General features: G+C 33.6%; 1 protein-coding gene across 1 annotated transcript in view; it reads left to right on the top strand.

Annotated features, from left to right (window-relative positions):
* The first annotated feature begins 1364 nt into the window (after positions 1-1364).
* LOC149423568 (fat-like cadherin-related tumor suppressor homolog) overlaps positions 1365-10505 on the top strand; it is a 525483-nt gene continuing 516342 nt past the window's right edge. The window contains exon 1 of the mRNA XM_089631647.1: positions 1365-1761. The gene's annotated coding sequence lies outside the window, so the exon portion shown is untranslated. The remainder of the gene's footprint in view (positions 1762-10505) is intronic.

Genomic DNA, 10505 nt, shown 5'->3' with positions numbered 1-10505 from the left:
TAATTAACAATGGACATGATAAATATATTTTTACGCACTAAAATCAATTATTGTTGTGCCAGTTTTAATTGTGGGAGCATTGTTTCAATGGTAGTTCAGGGATTTTTTCGGGAGTATGTTTCAATATTTTTACAGTATGTTCCTATGAAAAGTTTTTAAATATTTCAGTTCACTAAGCTTAGTTCAAACAATGTTCCGGCTACTTATTTACAAATTAATTGTATAAATATAGACATTATTGTGATTTTAGAGTGTTTAGTATTTTTATGCAGAAACACCAATGGCAGAATGTCGATTATACTATAAATTTTATTTTTCATAATGTACTTACATATAATAAATTGATATTATTCATCTTTCAACCACTCACGCCTCTGGCATATTTTGTCAGAAGGCCTGAAAATTTCCGCTTTGCAATACAATAGAAATAAATGGAATATTAATGAACGTATCCGAAAAATAAAATATTTTTTGAAAGATGGTGAAATAAGCTTCCAAATTTTACTATTCGAAATAATCACATAATTTTTGAAATATTTAATTTTTTTATGAAAACAAAAAAAAATAATAATGGCTCACCTCCATTGATGTATTTAGTCTATGCTCACCTCACGTTTTTTAGAACAAAAATTACCGACAACCAAAAAATGGAAAAAAAAACTCACAAATTTCTTAAGACAAATTTATTATAAACATTGCGGTTACCTAATTTTTGAGTTTGTTTATAGAAAAATAATTGATAAAAAAAATATTATAATAATAAAAAAAGTTCCTTTTTTTTCTCAAATCGCGGTAGGAAACTTGGGATTCATAGATGTGCATATTTGCATTATTTTGTGGTTAACTTCTGGATTTTAGTTAAAAACGTGTTGTGTTTCTCTTTCTAACGCCCCGCCGCCGTTAAGATAATTTTTTTACCATGAGAGGACGATTTATATGAGACCAATATGAGTTGTTAGGTTAAAAATGGTTGATATCTATTTACAGCGCCCTTGAGGTGATTTTTCACAAAAACGGCTCTATACAAATTATCCAATTACATTTTATTGTTATTAAGTAGATACTACTTGTTAAAAATAGTTTGAAATTAGAAAAATAATATAATGATTTACCACAGCTTACTCATAAAAATTCCTCCGATAAAATGACACAACTTTTCGAAAAGAGAGCTTAGCAAAGCTTCACCGATCCAAAACTTTGAAATAATAAAGTTATCTCAGCTAAAAGCCGACGTGAGAGAGACTTGCAATCAAGTTCCCGCACGCGAGAAAGAGACAGCAAGTATTAAGGAAGTCTTGTCTCCATCTCTATGGTTTTCAAAGGTAGGCTTCTATGAATTCCTGCTGCTAGTTCGCGTCGCGCGTTGAACGGAGCGGTATTTGCTCGCCCGTCGGCTCTCGAAATTACATACAAACTATATTTCATGATCGTTTCCTAACTCTAAATTACTTTTTTACTCTTAATTCTTCATAAACTCCGAGTCAAAGCTTCTTGTGAGCAGTTATTTATTAGTTTACAGTGAAAAAACTACGTTTCGAACCTTTAAATAACCTCAAATGATTTGTATCGTGTGAAACTTTTCAAAACTTTGTTTTCAGCCATCAATGTGGTTGTTTTGAGTATTGAAAGTTTGTTTACTGTCAGTTGTGAATACATTTTATGATAATTCTACCAAGTGCAAGTGAGAAAAGGGTGTTTTTGTGGTGAAGTGATAGTACTCTAGGAAAACATACCTCTGATTTCTTCCGGCATTCTAATAAGGTAAGTCAAACCAAAATTTACGTCCATACTAATATGGAAGTGTTTGGAAACTCTTTTTTGTTACTTGAAATTCTCCAGACCCGTCGGATGTTTTTTTATACATGTTTTGTCTTATTTCTCCTAGGTATAATAAACAATCAAACCTGGGAAGCACGTTTAATGAGATGTTGCAGTGTGATTCGACTTTCCTTCTTCATTCCAACCAAATCCCACTTCTTGTAGGTTGTTTTTATTATAGTTCTTTCGCAGTTACGACGCAGATGTTGTGAATTTTGATGAAGGACGTGAATCTCGTGCATCTTAATTATTCAAAACGAAGATGGCCGCTTTGTTTTGATCGTGAATCAGTCTCCAGAACCAAAGACCTGAAAACCGGTCAGCTGCTGTTTACCGGCAGGTACCGTGTAGAGCCGGAGCCGACATGATGGTGTTGCAAGCGCTGTTGCCAAGTCGATGGGTGCATGGGAAAAATATTATACAGGAAGACGATTTACCAAGATGCAGGTACAATAAATTGAGTATTGGAATAGTCTCTGATTTAAGTATTTAAAGCGATTATATCGAGATGTTTTGCAACTCGAGATAAATCTGAAGTGCTTAGAAACGTTTACCATCGATTTTTATTATTTTTAAAGATAGGTGGCACAACATGTACCCTAACCCTCATTTTTGATTTTATAACCAATTAAATTATTGCAATTATTTATTATATTCCACTTCCGATATTGAAATAAAATCATGGTCTTGCCTTTGCCGTGACATTAGCATAATTTTATATCGATGTAGTATATTTAATGGTCGGTTCCTAGCCTTGCCTTTCCATTTGCACAATGACGTAGGTAGTAGGTAGGAACCCAGATTTGAACGCCTACCACCTTCAACGGATTATAATAATAACTAAGATACATTACCAATTTTATAGAAGTCTATCGGAGTCGGAGACCCGCGTAATATCACGGGATATTTTGTTAGTAAATAACGCTAATAAATAAATAACGCTTATAACTAACTATAACGCAGACCCTTATCGTAAATCTGACTTTACCTGTCAAGATTTAACTCTATGAAATTTAAACAAACTAATTACGCATTCAAATATATAATATCTTGGATAATGATCTGGTAAAAATATTATCACTTGTTACTTTATCGATTTATTAAAAACAGTTTGACGGCCTCCGTGGTCGAGGGGTAAGGTTCTCGACTAGCAAGCCGAAGGTCGCGGGTTCAAATCCCGGCGTGCGCAAGTAACTTTTATTTGATTACTTTGCGTTAGTTCACATTTTTTATTTATTTAAAATTATATACTTGCGGCACGTTCCAAAGTGGAAGATACTCTCATTAGACAAACGAACGAAAGACAAACATTCCCGGGTTTCGAATAACCTGACAATATTTGAAAATCTCCTACTACCACCACAATAAGCGGAAAATGTTGCTTGTGTTGTAATGGAGGACACAGCCAGCCGAGGAATTGAACACACTACGCCTGGGCGAGACCGAAACGCGATGCCAACTCGGCCACTGACCGGTCATATTATTGTAACACTTCATTTTTTTGTGATTTCACTAGAGTTCCCTCCTGCTCCCAATCGTCTGGAGCCAGTGAGACTACAGCATCCCTAATTGGGGTATGTTTTAAGGCTGAAGGTAGTGATGAGAGGAAGGTGGGGAAGTTCCTGGGTATTCAGATCTGGTCACCAAACACGGCCAAAGCCGTTTCAAGCAACGTTTCAATTCTGAAACACCAAGGTGCTATTGAGAGTATCTGTCACTCTGAACCGTGCCGCAAATGTACTATATGTAATTTTAAACGAGTAATTTTTGAAATAAAATAAATGAATCAAATAAACTTTACTTGCGCACGCCGGCATTTGGAATAACATTTTCGCCCAGGTCGATAACATGATTTAATTGTTCATCATTCATTTGGCTTCCTTCACATTTCTTATAACTTCTCTTCCCACATCTTCTTTTCTCGTAAACACTCCCCTTAGGCGATAATAATGTAAGTAAAAAATATCTCAATCAGCCTGCGCAAAACTTCGTGTCAGACCGGTCGGTGGCTGAGTTAACATCGCATTTGTCCCACACAGGCGTCGTGTGTTCATTTCCTCGGCTGGCTAAGTCCTTTATCACAACACAAGCAACATGTTCAGCTTACTGTTGTGGTTGTAGTAGGAGATTTTCAAATATTGTCGGGTAATTCGTAACCCAGCAATGTTTCTTTTTTTCTTTAAAAAAAAAATGTCTAAAATTATGTATCAGTATCATCGACCAATGATCTGTACCTACCTAACGTAATGTATTCGTGCTAAAAAATCTGTTTTTATGAACGCTTTTTTAATTCCGAATTTGCACAGGAGATAACACTTAACGCCGGGGATTGTAATATAAAATCCTTTTCCGTGTAGAATTAATTTATGAAAAAATCTCTTCTCGTTTAAAAAAAACAATTTTTAAACATTTTGGTTCTAGAAATCTGAAAACTAACAGATAATATTTCAGTGGTTACATATTGATTTAAAATAGAGTTTGGGTGATAAAGATAAAACATAGTTGTATAGTAAACAGTAATTCGAGAGAATTTTGTTCTTTGAGTTTCATCTAGTTTTTCCACCTAGTCGTTACGGGTTCAATCCTCTCCTAGCCAAGTCCTCCATCATATTTCGCTTATAAACTTCTTTTCAATATTTTATAATAAGTCATATTCTAAAACTTCCGGTAATTGTTTGGTTTCGGTTGTCTCCTTATTGTACCTTTTTAAAATGTCTGCCCAGAAGATTCTCATTTCTGAGCACAAACTGTCTCCTGTTTTATATTATGTTTTAGTTTTAATGTTCTTGTATTGTACTGTCCTGCTGTTATTGTTATTTTAAGTTTTGTCATCACTTTGTATAAAAAGAATATTTAGTGTTATAATATTAAACCTGTACTTGTGGGTAAGGCACACTGTAGGAATAATGTTAAGAACATGACCACCGATACTAAATTACCGTTTTAAGTTTGTTATAGTAAAGCGCACTTGAAGTGAAATGACACTAAACTGCACTATATAAATGCCACTATTATAATGCTGGAAGTTGGATGAATTCAATTAGTGTCAGGTTATTCGTAATCCGGAAATGGTCGCCTCTCTTGGGTTACCGTGATTCGACATTCGGCTCGTAGAAATTATTATTCAAAGACTTGTTCATGGACGAACTTATGTTCTTGTTCATGATTCGTGTTTTTTCACCGGCGAAAATGAACACCTGGTTTACCTAAATCGTCAAATTCAGGTGTCTTCAAGACCCGTCTTAACAGCTCCCTCCATACGACCACCACCCACTCCGTTCTCCATAGAATGACCCACACCAGACAAATTTGTCTGCTGGTTTTACATTGAAAAAAATAATTATTTCCCTTCGTTGTTCTCGGAAGGTGAATATTACTTTTTGGTGAATGAAATAATATTTATTTAAACCAAATGTGAGGTTAGCAATGTCAACATGTGATTCTGGATGAGACTTTTGTGAGGGGTGATATCTAACTCGTAATAATTAATTTTAACTGAACTTTTTTAAAAATTTTATACGAGCAACAAACAGTATGTATTTTATTTTTTAAATAATACAAACATTCCCAGATGCGCACAACCTGATAATATTTCGATTTCACCTACCATCCAAATGTGGCTTATGCAATGATGTAGGATTTAGCTAGTAAAGGTTTGAATCGTCGAAATCTGGGTGGGGAACACAAAGCTTTGGACCGCCCAACATCACTGTTCTTCTTTTAGGATGCTGTGTTGTAATATCTCTGAAGTTTGTGATAAAAGACGGTTTACTTGTGATAAGTTTATTTTCGACTTGATACAGGTTCAAAGGCGTTTGTCCAGTGACACACCAGTAGTGCCAACCTTATAAATACATGACAGATGGCTTGGTACATACTACATACTATACTGCCAAAAGAACGACTAGCACAACATGGTTAAATACGTCCCAATATGCATCGATGTTGAATAAATCAATGACACTAATTCTTCGGAGCACCTTCACTTGAAATACCCTAGAACAAACCCAGTGATACCTTATAGTGTATTTTAAATGTTGCAATCAATTGGAGAATCTATCAAACGGATTGGTCATTTTTGCACACGGCCAGTTTTGATCCAATCGTAATAATCAACCAAAATAACCTAAATTTGATTTCAAAGTCGATACATCCATTTAAGTCGCTAGCACATTCTGTAGTGTACAGTCAAAACACTATATTGTATTATTTACTAACGGATAATATACAAAAATACACCTATTACCATTATAATGATAAGAGTTTGCCAATATAAAAGATACTATAATGATAGAGTTTGCCAATATAAAAGATACTATAATGATAGAGTTTGCCAATATAAAAGATACTATAATGATAGAGTTTGCCAATATAAAAGATATTATAATGATAGAGTTTGCCAATATAAAAGATACTATAATGATAGAGTTTGCCAATATAAAAGATACTATAATGATAAAGTTTGCCAATATAAAAGATACTATAATGAAAGCTCCGATCACTGAGATTGTCAAGGCCAAGGCGAACTTTCTTCCTAGGGAAATTAGGCGCTTATTACGTGTTTTGGCATTCGTTCAAATAGCGAACTGGCTCATTTGAAACGAACATGAGATTTGGCTGAAATAACAGACAAAAACTACTTTCGTGGGAGGGAGACCTTCAACTCTGTTAAAAAAATTAAGTTCATCTGCTCTTATTTTAGCACTTCTTATTTTGAAGATTGTATTCTATTACTAATTATAATTTATCGTTACTGGATTTCTAGATATCACGTACTTAAGTAAGATAAACATAGTGATATAACTAAATTAATTTATTGGAATAACTTTGAAGGTTTTATCAAAGTAATATTAAAAAATGAATTAGAAGATAATAACATTAATTGTGAACAGTAGAACTCGCATCCAAAAAAGATTGTTTCTGATTTTCTCCAATTTAATAAATCAAAAATAAAAGCTTTTTATTAGGTACCTACTAAAATGCCTACCTTCTTAATACTAAACCCTTGTTTTTTGTCAATAATTACCTTCTCACTTGAATAGCATTATTTTTTATTGTTATAGTTTTAATACCGGTGTTTAAAAACCTACATTATTACTAGGAAATAAAAAAGACACTGAAGACCATAGATATATTACTCACGTAGACTGGTTGTGATGTCAGACCTATTAGAATCATCAGATTCAGTCGTACCGACCAAACGGTGTGTTTTAATGTGATGGTGTCTTTGTACAATAATATACATATAATGTAACTTATGTATTCAGAATCAGCGTTTATTGATCTATCTGAACATATATTATGTTTTTTGTACGGAAATGGAACACACAAACAGATTTACTCACAGATAAAATGTCAAACATAGAAAAGTTACTAGGTGTCCCGTATAAATAAATTTAAAAAATCCGATACATAAATATCCGCAACACTATCTGAGGTACAAATATGTATGTGTAGTATTTTGTAATCATACAAAAAGATATCAGCCAAAAAAATGGATTTATTTGAAGAAAATATTGGTAATAATTCTATATGAGAATTCTAATTCAAATATGAGATCTTTAAAAAGTGACAGAAACTAATCTGGTTTTAATAACTTAGTGGTTAGAATGTTGTCGTGGTTAGTGGTTCGATCCCCAATTGCAACAGTAACATTTTTATTTTCTGTTTCTCATTTTGTTTCGTTTAGGTTTAGATTTATTAATGTTGCAGATAATCTTAACTAAAATACAGATAATGTGTAAGATTCAGGAACAAAAACTCGTAATCTAAAACTTTTTTTTGTCTACCCAAGTACTTATTTTCAGCTGCAACATCCTTTCCATCACGAGTGATGCAGATTTGAAATATCGATTGTTGAACTATCTACAAATAGGACAATGCGTTTTAAATATTTTGTTGAAAATGTGGGCGAAACCGGGCAATAGGTAGTAATAATCAGTATCTCGATATGCGTTTAAACTACGGTTACTACGCTACTACGTTACACCCTTACTAAATAAGCATAGCCTAAGCGTAAGGTAATATATTTTTATTTTGATAAAAATAAAAGTTTGTGTTTTCATTCAAACGGGAACCATACATTTTGGATTAATTATGATAAGTAGCAGAATTTATAAGAGGAACTACTTACCTCAAACACAAACAACCTAACGAGAAATCAACTCTGTTATTTTGCTGTCATAAGCTACGAAAACAAGCGTTTCCGGATCAGATTTGAAAAACATCGTCATATTTTACCAATTAAAACTGAATCTTCATTAGCATTGTTTTATTTTCAAATATCCCGCTAGGCATTCGAAAAGAAGTACTAAACTGATTCCTAGTAATGACTATAACTGTAAAATATTATTCAATAAAAGTTGAAGAATTGTTTATGGATTGTACGAATTATAATTGTATTTTATTGTAATAGTGGATTGCACATAGTTTTTAAAAATTGCGAATCATTCCATATTTAAAAAAAACTTGCTGCGTTTGGGATTTGTTCTAAAAGGCACAGCCTTTTTCGACACTAAAACAAACGAGTCGTCCTTTTTTACGTCGAATGAAGACAAAATTCTCTAGACAAAAGTCTTTTGCATATTTAGATTCAGCCTTCGATACCCTACAGCGGTCGGTGAAGCGCGCGCGGCATAATTTACTTTGCGCGTATTTTTTAATGTGTGGATTGGTTTCTTGCAATTATTTTACTTTACGCGATTAAGGTAGGGTAGGTAGTGCTTGTGTGCCTATATAGACTGCATGCCCCTGGTTGTAAGGCTTTATAATGATTTGAAGGTTGCGGTGAAGTGATGATTTACTTAAATAAAAACATCAATTTTATCTGCAATCATTATTTTTATGTGATACGTTCCAACAACCCGGAGCTAGTCAGTTTTATAAAAACACGCGAATTGCTAGCAGCAATTGTATCCTTGAATAAATAATTAAATATTGAAATTAAGTAACGTAAAATATATAATACCACGGAGTTATAGATAACATTAGAAATCAAAAGAAATGACTATCAATGTTAATTTAATAAAAAATAACCACATTATTTAATTTGATTGAGTTAAACACAAACATAATTATCTGTTTATTTTATTACAGTGACATACCTGATTTTTTTTTCTGTTGTATTTATTGATAGTATTAGTAGGTTCGGTTAGAAACGTATATTTAGAGTTTAGACCTTGGGCAGAAAAGTCCCAAGGTCTGGTTATTTGATTCAATGAAAGAATGATGTTGTTTATTAAGGCGATGCACTACGTCCTGTAATATTTTAAATTGAGCCGCTATCAATAACAACCCTTACGTAGATGGCGATAAGGTTTAAATTTCCGCTAACACCATCCGCCTGTTTTGATTTATGCAAGAAAAAAACATGGCCAAAAAGTGTCTTTTATTTTATTTTGTGGATGTTCAGGCATAAATATTTAATTTTTTTCCGATCATTTTATAAATAACTTAATTTACCACATTATACAATAAAATCATAACCGAAAATGGGTTCGTAAGTAGCAGATTTCGAACTTTAAAGCAGTTTTCATAGGCCTATACATTATTTTTTCTGGGCTTACAAAAAGACTTATGTAAAAAATACTCAATTATTTCAAAGGCCAAGATGTATTATACTCGTGGTATTTATTTAAAGCATCTGAAACATTTCTAGGCGACAAAATTTTCAAACCAAAAACACATGATTTTGCATTACTACGTATGGCATCGCCTTAAGACATCCTGAACGCTCCTGGCGCCAAAATAATTGTGACTTGGTTTGTGTTATGGCCTTAGAGTAATAATATACTATTACTCTAACGTTATGGCATGTCTACTGTTTATTATGTCTATGGAATAACCGAACGTAATAATTAATAATATAACAAATGCAGTGAATTTCCGACAAAGACAGAACAATGGGTGCCATACATTTTATTACCTAAATAATGTGATGTCCCGGCGGCGAGGAGTGATATGTTTGACATGAGAACAAGGAACGGCTGAAATAAGAAGTTGTCTTGCTCATATTTTTCTAATCCTTCCCACAAATATTATTCCCGACCCGATGAGTAATTTACATCTAAGTACTTAATTTAATATTGAAATTAGTTTCCTGGGTTCATTGATTTTAAAAACGATGTGTGTTCGTGATACGTTTTTAGGTGATTATGCCGTATTACGCTTCCTCCTTTAGCGTTTCGAACAGCGTCAGTCTCCATCATCAGGTTAGATGTGTTTTGCACTATTAGTATATTTGCGGCACGTTCTAGAGTGGAAGATACTCAGTATCGCCCTGGTGTAAGACCACCATTTAGAATTGAAACGTTGCTGTGAATGTCTTAGGCCGTGTTTGGTGACTAGATCTCAATAGCCAGGTACTTCCTCATCTCCTTCTTTCCCATCTCCTTCCTTTCCCCGCTACCTTCAACCTCACAATATACTCCAATCGGAGGTGCCGTAGTCTCACTGGCTCCAGCCTACAGGATTGAAACAGTTGTGCGGTTTCATATTAAAAAAATGTATTTTTTTATTCATCTTAATTCCCTCTCTTTTACGCTCGTCTTCGTATTATTTTGACGTTAAATCTGTTTAATTTAAATTATTTTGAAATTATCTGCTGTGCCGAGGATCGAAGTCGTCCTCGTATTAGATTTTTTAAATGTTCCATGCAAAAGCGCCTCCGATTTCGATTTGATGTTTTT

This window comes from Hesperophylax consimilis, chromosome 5 (assembly GCF_061612785.1).
Source record: "Hesperophylax consimilis isolate HC1 chromosome 5, BYU_Hcon_1.0, whole genome shotgun sequence".
Classification (NCBI taxonomy): Eukaryota; Metazoa; Arthropoda; class Insecta; order Trichoptera; family Limnephilidae; genus Hesperophylax; species Hesperophylax consimilis.
The sequence above is the reverse complement of the archived record's forward strand: the minus strand, read 5'-3'. Positions and strand labels throughout refer to the sequence as shown.